Source organism: Meles meles, chromosome 3 (genome assembly GCF_922984935.1).
Source record: "Meles meles chromosome 3, mMelMel3.1 paternal haplotype, whole genome shotgun sequence".
Taxonomy (NCBI): Eukaryota; Metazoa; Chordata; class Mammalia; order Carnivora; family Mustelidae; genus Meles; species Meles meles.
The window spans coordinates 59,627,914-59,639,431 of NC_060068.1; the positions used below are offsets into that span (position 1 = coordinate 59,627,914).

An 11,518-nucleotide genomic window follows, 5' to 3' on the forward strand; every position below is an offset into this window, starting at 1 on the left:
CAGTACCAAAGGATAGGGACCTAATCAACACTGACATTGGTAATATGTCAGATCAAGAGTTCAGAATGATGATTCTGAACGTTCTAGCCGGGCTCGAAAAAGGCATGGAAGATATTAGAGAAACCCTTTCTGGAGATATAAAAGCCCTTTCTGGAGAAATTAAAGAACTAAAATCTAACCAAGTAGAAATCAAAAAAGCTATTAATGCGGTGCAATCAAAAATGGAGGCTCTCACTGCTAGGATCAATGAGGCAGAAGAAAGAATTAGTGATATAGAAGACCAAATGACAGAGAATAAAGAAGCCGAGCAAAAGAGGGACAAAGAGCTATTGGACCACGAGGGGAGAATTCGAGAGATAAGTGACACCATAAGATGAAACAACATTAGAATAATTGGGATTCCAGAAGAAGAAGAAAGAGAGAGGGGAGTAGAAGGTCTATTGGAGAGAATTATTGGAGAGAATTTCCAAATATGGCAAAGGGAGCAAGCATCAAAATCCAGGAGATGCAGAGAACCCCCCTCAAAATCAACAAGAATAGGTCCACACCCCGTCACCTAATAGTAAAATTTACAAGTCTTAGTGACAAAGAGAAAATCCTGAAAGCAGCCTGGGAAAAGAAGTCTATAACATACAATGGTAAAAATATTAGATTGGCAGCAGACTTATCCACAGAGACCTGGCAGGCCAGAAAGAGCTGGCATGATATATTCAGAGCACTAAATGAGAAAAAGATGCAGCCAAGAATACTCTATCCAGCTAGGCTATCATTGAAAATAGAAGGAGAGATAAAAAGCTTCCAGGACAAACAAAAACTGAAAGAATTTACAAACACCAAACCAGCTCTACACGAAATATTGAAAGGGGTCCTCTAAGCAAAGACACAGCCTAAAAGTAGTAGATCAGAAAGATAGAGACAATATACAGTAACAGTCATCTTACAGGCTAATAATGGCACTAAATTCATATCTCTCAATAGTTACCCTGAATGTTAATGGGCTAAATGCCCCAATCAAAAGACACAGGGTATCAGAATGGATAAAAAAACAAAACCCATCAGTATGTTGCCTACAAGAAACTAATTTTAGGCGCGAAGACACCTCCAGATTTAAAGTGAGGGGGTGGAAAACAATTTACCATGCTAATGGGCATCAGAAGAAAGCTGGGGTGGCAATCCTTATATCAGAGCAATTAGATTTTAAGCCAAAGACTATAATAAGAGATGAGGAAGGACACTATATCCTACTCAAAGGGTCTGTCCAACAAGAAGATCTAACAATTTTAAATATCTATGCCCCTAACGTGGGAGCAGCCAACTATATAAACCAATTAATAACAAAATCAAAGAAACACAACAATAATAATACAATAATAGTAGGGTACTTGAACACTCCCCTCACTGAAATGGACAGATCATCCAAGAAAAAGATCAACAAGGAAATAAAGGCCTTAAATGACACACTGGACCAGATGGACATCACAGATATAATCAGAACATTTCATCCCAAAGCAACAGAATACACATTCTTCTCTAGTGCACATGGAACCTTCTCCAGAATAGATCACATCCTGGGTCACAAATCAGGTCTCAACCAGTATCAAAAGATTAGGATCATTCCCTGCATATTTTCAGACCACAATGCTCTGAAGCTAGAACTCAATCACAAGAGGAAAGCTGGAAAGAACCCAAATACATGGAGACTACACAGCATCCTTCTAAAGAATGAATGGGTCAACCAGGAAATTAAAGAAGAATTGAAAAAAATTCATGGAAACAAATGATAATGAAAACACAACTGTTCAAAATCTGTGGGACACAGCAAAGGCATTCCTGAGAGGAAAATATATAGCAGTACAAGCCTGTCTCAAGAAACAAGAAAGGTCTCAAGTATACAACCTAACCCTACACAAAAAGGAGCTGGAGAAAGAACAAGAAAGAAACCCTAAAGCTAGCAGGAGAAGAGAAATCATAAAGATCAGAGCAGAAATCAATGAAATAGAAACCAAAAAAACAATAGAAAAAATCAATGAAACTAGGAGCTGGTTCTTTGAAAGAATCAATAAGATTGATAAACCCCTGGCCAGACTCATCAAAAAGAAAAGAGAAAGGACCCAAATAAATAAAATCATGAATGAAAGAGGAGAGATCACAACTAACACCAAAGAAATACAGACAATTATAAGAATATACTATGAGCAACTCTATGCCAACAAATTTGACAATCTGGAAGAAATGGATGCATTCCTAAAGACATATAAACTACCACAACTGAACCAGGAAGAACTAGAAAACCTGAACAGGCCCATAACCAGTAAGGAGATTGAAACAGTCATCAAAAATCTCCAAACAAAAGCCCAGGGCCATACGGCTTCCCAGGGGAATTCTACCAAACATTTAAAGAAGAACTAATTCCTATTCTCCTGAAACTGTTCCAAAAAATAGAAATGGAAGGAAAACTTCCAAACTCATTTTATGAGGCCAGCATCACCTTGATCCCTAAAGCAGACAAGGATCCCACCAAAAAGAGAACTACAGACCAATATCCTTGATGAACACAGATGGAAAAATTCTCGCCAAAATACTAGCCAATAGGATTCAATAGTACATTGAAAGGATTATTCACCACGATCAAGTGGGATTTATTCCAGGGCTGCAGGGTTGGTGCAACATCCGCAAATCAATCAATGTGATAGAACACATTAATAAAAGAAAGAATAAGAACCATATGATACTCTCAATAGATGCTGAAAAAGCATTTGACAAAGTACAGCATTCCTTCCTGATCAAAACTCTTCAAAGTGTAGGGATAGAGGGCACATACCTCAATATTATCAAAGCCATCTATGAAAAACCCACCGCAAATATCATTCTCAATGGAGAAAAACTGAAAGCTTTTCCGCTAAGGTCAGGAACACGGCAGGGATGTCCATTATCACCACTGCTATTCAACATAGTACTAGAAGTCCTAGCCTCAGCAATCAGACAACAAAAAGAAATTAAAGGCATCCAAATTGGTAAAGAAGAAGTCAAACTATCACTCTTCGCAGATGATATGATACTATATGTGGAAAACCCAAAAGACTCCACTCCAAAACTACTAGAACTTGTACAGGAATTCAGTAAAGTGTCAGGATATAAAATCAATGCACAGAAATCAGTTGCATTTCTGTACTCCATTTACAATTGCACCCAAAACTATAAGATACCTAGGAATAAACCTAACCAAAGAGGCTAAGAAACTATACGCAGAAAACTATAAAGTACTCATGAAAGAAACTGAGGAAGAAACAAAGAAATGGAAAAATGTTCCATGCTCCTGGATTGGAAGAATAAATATTGTGAAAATGTCTATGCTACCTAAAGCAATCTACACATTTAATGCAATCCCTATCAAAATACCATCCATTTTTTTCAAAGAAATGGAACAAATAATCCTAAACTTTATATGGAACCAGAAAAGACCTCGAATAGCCAAAGGAATATTGAAGAACAAAGCCAAAGTTGGTGGCATCACAACTCCAGACTTCAAGCTCTATTACAAAGCTGTCATCATCAAGACAGCATGGTACTGGCACAAAAACAGACACATAGAACAGACACATAGAACAGAATAGAGAGCCCAGAAATAGACCCTCAACTCTATGGACAACTAATCTTTGACAAAGCAGGAAAGAATGTCCAATGGAAAAAAGACAGCCTCTTCAAAAAATGGTGCTGGGAAAATTGGATAGCCACATGCAGAAAAATGAAATTGGACCACTTCCTTACACCACACATGAAAATAGACTCCAAATGGATGAAGGACCTCAATGTGAGAAAGGAATCCATCAAAATCCTTGAGGAGAACGCAGGCAGCAACCTCTTTGACCTCAGCCGCAGCAACATCTTCCTAGGAACATCAGCAAAGGCAAGGGAAGCAAGGGCAAAAATGAACTATTGGGATTTCATCAAGATCCAAAGCTTTTGCACAGCAAAGGAAACAGTTAACAAAACCAAAAGACAACTGATAGAATGGGATAAGATATTTGCAAATGACACATCAGATAAAGGGCTAGTATCCAAAATCTATAAAGAACTTAGCAAACTCAACACCCAAAGAACAAACAATCCAATCAAGAAATGGGCAGAGGACATGAGCAGACATTTCTGCAAAGAAGACATCCAGATGGCCAACAGACATATGAAAAAGTGCTCCACGTCACTCGGCATCAGGGAAATACAAATCAAAACCACAATGAGATATCACCTCACACCAGTCAGAAGGGCTAAAATTCACAAGTCAGGAAATGACAGATGCTGGCGAGGATGTGGAGAAAGGGGAACCCTCCTACACTGTTGGTGGGAATGCAAGTTGGTGCAACCACTCTGGAAAACAGCATGGAGGTTCCTCAAAAAGTTGAAAATAGAACTACCCTATGACCCAGCAATTGCACTACTGGGTATTTACCCTAAAGATACAAACATAGTGATCCGAAGGGGCACATGTACCCGAATGTTTATAGCAGCAATGTGTACAATAGCCAAACTATGGAAAGAACCTAGATGTCCATCAACAGATGAATGGATAAAGAAGATGTGGTATATATACACAATGGAATACTATGCAGCCATCAAAAGAAATGAAGTCTTGCCATTTGCGACAACGTGGATGGAACTAGAGGGTATCATGCTTAGTGAAATAAGTTAATCGGAGAAAGACAACTATCATATGATCTCCCTGATATGAGGACATGGAGAAGCAACATGGGGGGTTAGGGGGATAGGAGAAGAATAAATGAAACAAGATGGGATTGGGAGGGAGACAAACCATAAATGACTCTTAATCTCACAAAAGAAACTGGGGGTTGCTGGGGGGAGGTGGGGTAGGGAGAGGGGGAGGGGGTTATGGACATTGGGGAGGGTATGTGCTATCGTGAGTGCAGTGTGTAAACCTGGCGATTCACAGACCTGTACCCCTGGGGATAAAAATACATTATATGTTTATAAAAAAAAAATTGGAAGGGGAGGCAAACCATAAGAGACTATGGACTCTGAAAAACCACCTGAAGGTTTTGAAGGGTCAGGGGTGGGAGTTTGGGGGAACAGGTGTTGGTTAAAAGGATGTCACGTTTTGCATGGAGCACTGGGTGTTGTGCAAAAACAATGAATACTGTTATGCTGAAAAAATAAATTAATTAAAAAAAAACACACAATTTTAGAGTCATATGTAAAATACAGAAACAAAAACAAATAGAGCCAGACTACTGCCCATACATCTATACTATGGTTCTATGACAGAAACTTTAAATGGAATACATAGCATTCAGGATTTCTCAAGCAGCTAGTCATGAAAGTTTTGGGGAGGATCCCCCAACCCCTAATTTCTTCCCTTCTATCTTTACCTCCTGGTTTGTAACATGTTAATGCCATGGGTAGGTTAAAAAAACACTGCAGACTGTGGATTTAAAATGTTCAATTTCTGATATAGAGACTGATAGTATAACAAGAGAGAAAATATCAAACATCTATCTTACTAAATCAAGCATAATATCTATAATAAGAATTTTTTTCGCCTTTTTTTTTTTTTTTTTTTACAAGAGAACAGATCTACGCCTTTGCTTATTTGCTTTTCATTAAATTTAAATCCTTGAGGGGTACAGTGTCACATGAGTTCTGTGGCCAATGGCTTTAGCAGGAAGGTTGCTTCAAATTTGGCACAAACCATGACACTGTTTTCATGAGCATGAGTTACTTTTCCCCAGATTACTCTGGTTTTGTTTGGTTTGCCACCAAGAGTCACTGTGTTATTCTTTCCTTTGTACACATAAGCACATCTCTTGCCTAAATAGAATTCTGTTCCATCTTGAGCATATACACCTTCGATTTTAAGAAGAGCTGTGTGCTCCCTCTGGTTCTGTTGACCACACTTATAGCCAGCAAAAATGTCTTTGGACCACGGCCTTCCAGATTATTATTTGGCGTTGTAGGAGTTCTGTTCCATGCAGGCTTTTATACCCAAAGTTCAGCAATAAGAGTTCCACTCACCTCTATTTTTTGCTTGATTCTTAAAAGTTACTGAAAGTTTTCTTTGATTAGGGTAGCCTTGGCAGGGTAACCAGAGGAATATTCGGGGGAGTACTCTAAATGTCTACAGAATAGATTATTTTGCTACATTCATCCCTTCAATCTTTCTTTTTTTAAAATTTTTATTTATTTATTTATTTAACAGACAGAGGTCACAAGTAGGCAGAGAGGCAGGCAGAGAGAGAGAGAGAAGAGGAAGCAGGCTCCCTGCTGAGCAGAGAGTCTGATGTGGGGGCTTGATCCCAGGACTCTGAGATCATGACCCACTGAAGGCAGAGGCTTTAGCCCACTGAGCCACCCAGGCACCCCTCTTTTTTTTTTTTTTAATAATTTCTTTTTACATCCCCAAATGAGAAAGACAAACTATCTTTCCTTTATTGTTTCACTTAAGAGAGGTAAATTATATAAAACTACACTACATGAGTAAAAATAAATAAAACTAAAACTAAAGTAGCAAAAAAAGAAAAAAAAAGAAAAGGATAGGTGATACAAGGTAATAGATTATACCTTCAGTGAGGGAACTAAAGCCAGTAATTGCCTAGATGCTGACTAGGTGCAGTTTGAGTACCAAGCCCAAGGGTTTGTTTTCACTGTACTATAGTGGTTATCTACCCACTAATTACAAGAAATTAGGCAGAAAGAAGCTACTTAATTTTTTCCAGCCCCATTGGTCAGTTCAGTGTATAACATCTATAAATTATTCCAAACATACCCTTTCTCTAATTTACTCTAATCCTAAACTATGAACACAATTATATTACTCTCTATTGATCTCTAATTCTTATTTTAGGCTCTTAACAAAATAGCCACAAAGAAATACAAAATGGGAAAGGAGAAAATCCCCAGCTATTTTATAATGTACATACAGCTCTGTAGATGAAAATTCTAACCATTTTATCAGCATGCTTTTTACATACCTAATGAAGCTAAACTCTGGCACACTACCTGGCATTTTAATAAGAGCGTGGCTTATTTATGATGATTATTTCAGAGTAGATTTGCAGTTCAGGAATGACTATATGAATGTAATGAAATAAGAGCATATTTAACAAACATGCCAGAATTTCCATATTCAGTTGAAGGATATTCTCTTTAGTCAGTCACCTAGTGAAATTGTGTATTTCAGTAAAGTTGCTGCTGCTGCTTAAAACATTTTAGTAACATCTTTAAACCTAACTTGGAGATCATTTATTAAAATTATCGCTACTTTACCTTAAACAGAATTCTTATTCTAGGGTAGATTTGATCCTTAACTCCATTCAGTATTTTTTTTTTTTTACCTTTTAAATTTATTTATTTTCAGCGTAACAGTATTCATTGTTTTTGCACAACACCCAGTGCTCCATGCAATACATGCCCTCCCTATTACCCACCACCTGGTTCCCCCAACCTCCCACCCCTGACCCTTCAAAACCCTCAGGTTGTTTTTCAGATTCACAGACCTGTACCCCTGGGGATAAAAATACATTATATGTTTATAAAAAAAAAAAAAAAGAGAGAGAAAGGATGAATACCCAACTTTTGTAGCAACATGGACGGGACTGGAACTCCATTCAGTTTTAATGCAAATATCAGTTTATAAATAATAGTGGTCAGTAGATTAATTATTACATATAATACATATATATCACATATGCTATTATATGGGATTTTCAAATATCACAAAATGGTAACACACAAAAATGTGTTCTATTTCAATAACACTTCAAACTGAGGAAACGTACAAGAAATCTGGAGTCCTGGCTTCTCTTGGGAAATAAAACTATGACTTAGTAGCACGAAGCCAGCGTTTCCTCAAAGTAACTATTATGGGAGTCAAACAGAGGTTGATCCCTTTAGAAGAGGAAATATATTTGCCCTTTAATTCCTCCTTAAACAACATATAAAAATACAGTGACATCAGGAGGACTTGACTCACTGTGTTAAAGCCAGTTAGCATACTTGGTAAAACTAAGTTGGCATTTTGGGTGGTCAAACACTTCAACTTACCTCATTGCTAGAAGATTACCTATCCTTGCCTTGTTCAACTCTGGAGTAGCCTTAGGGTTTGTTTGGAAAAATAAAATGTAGATGGAAATGAAATATATAAGCAGAAGCTTATGAACTAGCATGCAGTTCACACGTCAGGACATTTAGCTACGAGGCAATATTCCAAGCAGAGGTTTCTCCATTAGCCTTGACCCTGAAGAGAAGACAATGAAGAGCAAAATCATAGTCCATAACAAATGGGCAGCATGAGTGAGAAATAAATCTTTGTTGTAACCCACTGTGATTTGGGGACCATCTGTTACTACTATATGACCGAACCTATCTTGACAGACACCACATATTTACATTACCTCCCTGGCCTCTATAAGCAACTAAATTTGTGACCCATGCTTTTCCTGTAAGTTCCCCTCTAATTTTAGAATGTGAAAAACTGAAGCTCAACAGGGTTAAACAATTTGTTCAGAGCTATTAAGTCAATCTCTGTATTCAGGTCTGTCTGACTCTAGAGTCTACACACTTTAATTCCTTACTCTCCTGCACCTTAATATATTGCTAGAAGGCTATTCTATTACTTCTATCTTTCATAATACTATAAGTAAATAAAATGGCTTTGAAATGCACTGTTTTCTAAAATATCTAATCAAAGTAGGTATCTTAAGTTGCTAAATACAATAACCCTTTTTTGAAAGATTTTTCTAGAAATCATATAAAATACTTTTGTTAATATATAACTCTATACTCTTTGGATTTATTTTGTAAACACATTCTGTCTGTACCACTTTAAAAGTAATTTTAAATCATATTTATTTTTTGCGTACAATTCATTTATTAATATTTAAAAAAACCAAATGCAAAGTAATAAACTTGGCTTCTTTCTCCCACAAAAATGGGGAATACATCTCTGTAAAGAAATTTTTAAATTATTTTTACACATCAGTTTGTTGCTGGGATTAGTTTCAGCAAAAAACAATTAATGGGGGAAAAAACAACTAATGGGCAACCCCTCCCCCCAAAAACAACAAAAAACCCCAAAACAAAACAACATTAACTGATTAATATTTAAAACTGTTTATAATATGGTAACTAAGAAATAGTAACTGATCAGAAAACACCCTGCTCTAAAGTAATTTTCACATAGATTTCTATTATAGTGCAGTTCACTCCCAACAACTCTGAGCCCATTAAGAGCACTTCTATACATTCAGACATAACAAAATGATACAGTATTTATTGCAACAACAAATTAAAGTTTTTCATAATATATGTAACTTAAATACCCTCCCGCCCCCAGTGATAAAGTGGCTTCTTATTCCTTAAACATAGAAATTCTGCTCTTCATTGTAGAAAGATGAAGTCCTCTCATCAAAAGGCACATTCTTATCTGCAAGAAAAAAAAAAAATTAAATACTCATCCTGGAACAAATTAATACATATTTTAAAATATTCCCAAAGGTTTGGAGCAGCAGGAAGGTAATGAAAATATTTAAGGGAATTATAATGAATGGTACTCATAAAAACACATGATTATTTTGCCTATATTAATTATATCAGATTCTATCTTTCGAAATATGATTCTAATATTTCCAGGGATTTTATATATAATGTGTTGGTAATCAAAAGTGATTTTAGTTATACTAAAGTGATACCCTCATATAATATTCTCAATTGACTTAAGGAAACAATACAGTTATTTGTTTCTATAGTTTCTGTAAATAAAATTCTTAACTGATCCTATTTCTGAACTCCCAGAAATACGGATTTAACCGAAGCTGCAGGCCTGGAAGTATATTCCGAAACAAACAAACAAACAAAATGTGTTTTTTAAATTTGTTTATTTGAGAGAGAGAGAGCAAGCACATGCGTATGTGCACATACACACCAGGGGGAAAGGAAGAGAGAATCCCAAGCAGATTGTACTGAGAGCAGAGCCCAACCAGGGCTCACATGCCCAGGGCTCACAGCGCAGAGATCATGACCTCAGGCAAAACCAACAGTCTGACAGTTAATTGCCAAGGCCCCCAAGTGCCCCCTAAAATGTTTTTAATATTTATAGTACAGTTTCAAAATGTATCCATATAGAGGTTTTCCACAGGTTTGCCTATTTTCTTATTCTACTCACTAGTTTATGGTACTATGAGGTTATTATTTTTTATCACATCTTTATAGAGTTTAATACTAATTACACAACAGGCTGTACTGTTAATCTAAATCACAGCTTCCAAAAAACTTCTGCTGGTAAAAATCATTACAACAAAAAGTATTTAGAGTAAAAGAACAGCCAAAGGTGTGTGGATCTTATTAACTTAATAAGTCTTTCTTCATAATCACCATTAACATTTAGAACTCGTTGGAGATATCAATGATGAATACTCTCTTCTAATTTATTATTTTGTCTGAATCTTTAGTAAACAATCTAAAGCTAATGAAATTCTTATATATCTTAATTTGAGGATAATTTTTTTAACAAAAAATTTTAAGGTTATTAAAAAACAATGTAACCTAGTCCTCATTTTTACACAACTCTTGTTGCATGACTGAAACTCTTGATCATTTTGATAATGAACTTTATAGACTATGAAAAAATTAGATGAATAAAACTTGCAGTTCCATTTAGCAAAGTGAGAACATAAAATGACAGGTACCTAATTCCCCACTGTAGAATTAAATAGACTTTTGAATTCAGACCACTTTTGAGAACCTAGGCAACATTTAACAATGTTTATAAAATGTTTTGGAATCAAGAAATACCTAGTACATGAAGAATCTCTTAATGTACAGTTTCAGGAATGCAATTTAAGATTTATAATCAACCCCAAAACAGGTGAACATGCATACCTGTCTATTATTTTACATATTCCCAACATTTTATTGATCCTGTTTTTACTTTCCAGACTCTACAACCTGCTTTCCCATTTAGACTATTGCATTACTTGGGATTTCCTCAGAATTCCATCCTGGATGTTTCATCCTGACTAACACTTAAAATGTGCTATGCAGAACCACCATTCCCTAATTTCTCTGGCATGACTAAACTACAGATTACCAACACTAAAGAAGATGTTCTTTCTCTACATGCCCGGTAGGAAATATTTTTTTTTTAAATTTATTTATTTGACCAACAGAGATTACAAGTAGGCAGAGAGGCAGGCAGAAAGAGAGAGGAGGAGGCAGGCAGAAAGAGAGAGGAGGAAGCAGGCTCCCCGCCGAGCAGAGAGCCGTAAGCCCAAGACCCTGGGATCATGACCCAAGCCGAAGGCAGAGGCTTTAACCCCCTGAGCCACCCAGGCTCCCCAGGTAGGAAATATTTTTAACCCATCAAGAATCAAATCCATTATCTTCTAGCCTTAAACCTGGTCTTCCTCTGAACCCTTTTTTTTCTTTTAAGATTTTATTTATTTATTTGACATAGAGAGAGAGAGATCGCAAGTAGGCAAAGAGGCAGACAGAAAGAGAGGGGAAAGCAGGC

The 11,518-nt window shown here is 36.5% G+C and overlaps 1 pseudogene; it reads right to left on the minus strand.

Annotated features, from left to right (window-relative positions):
* Positions 1-5,618: 5,618 nt before the first annotated feature.
* On the minus strand, positions 5,619-5,947 carry LOC123939228 (annotated as a pseudogene).
* Positions 5,948-11,518: the final 5,571 nt, after the last annotated feature.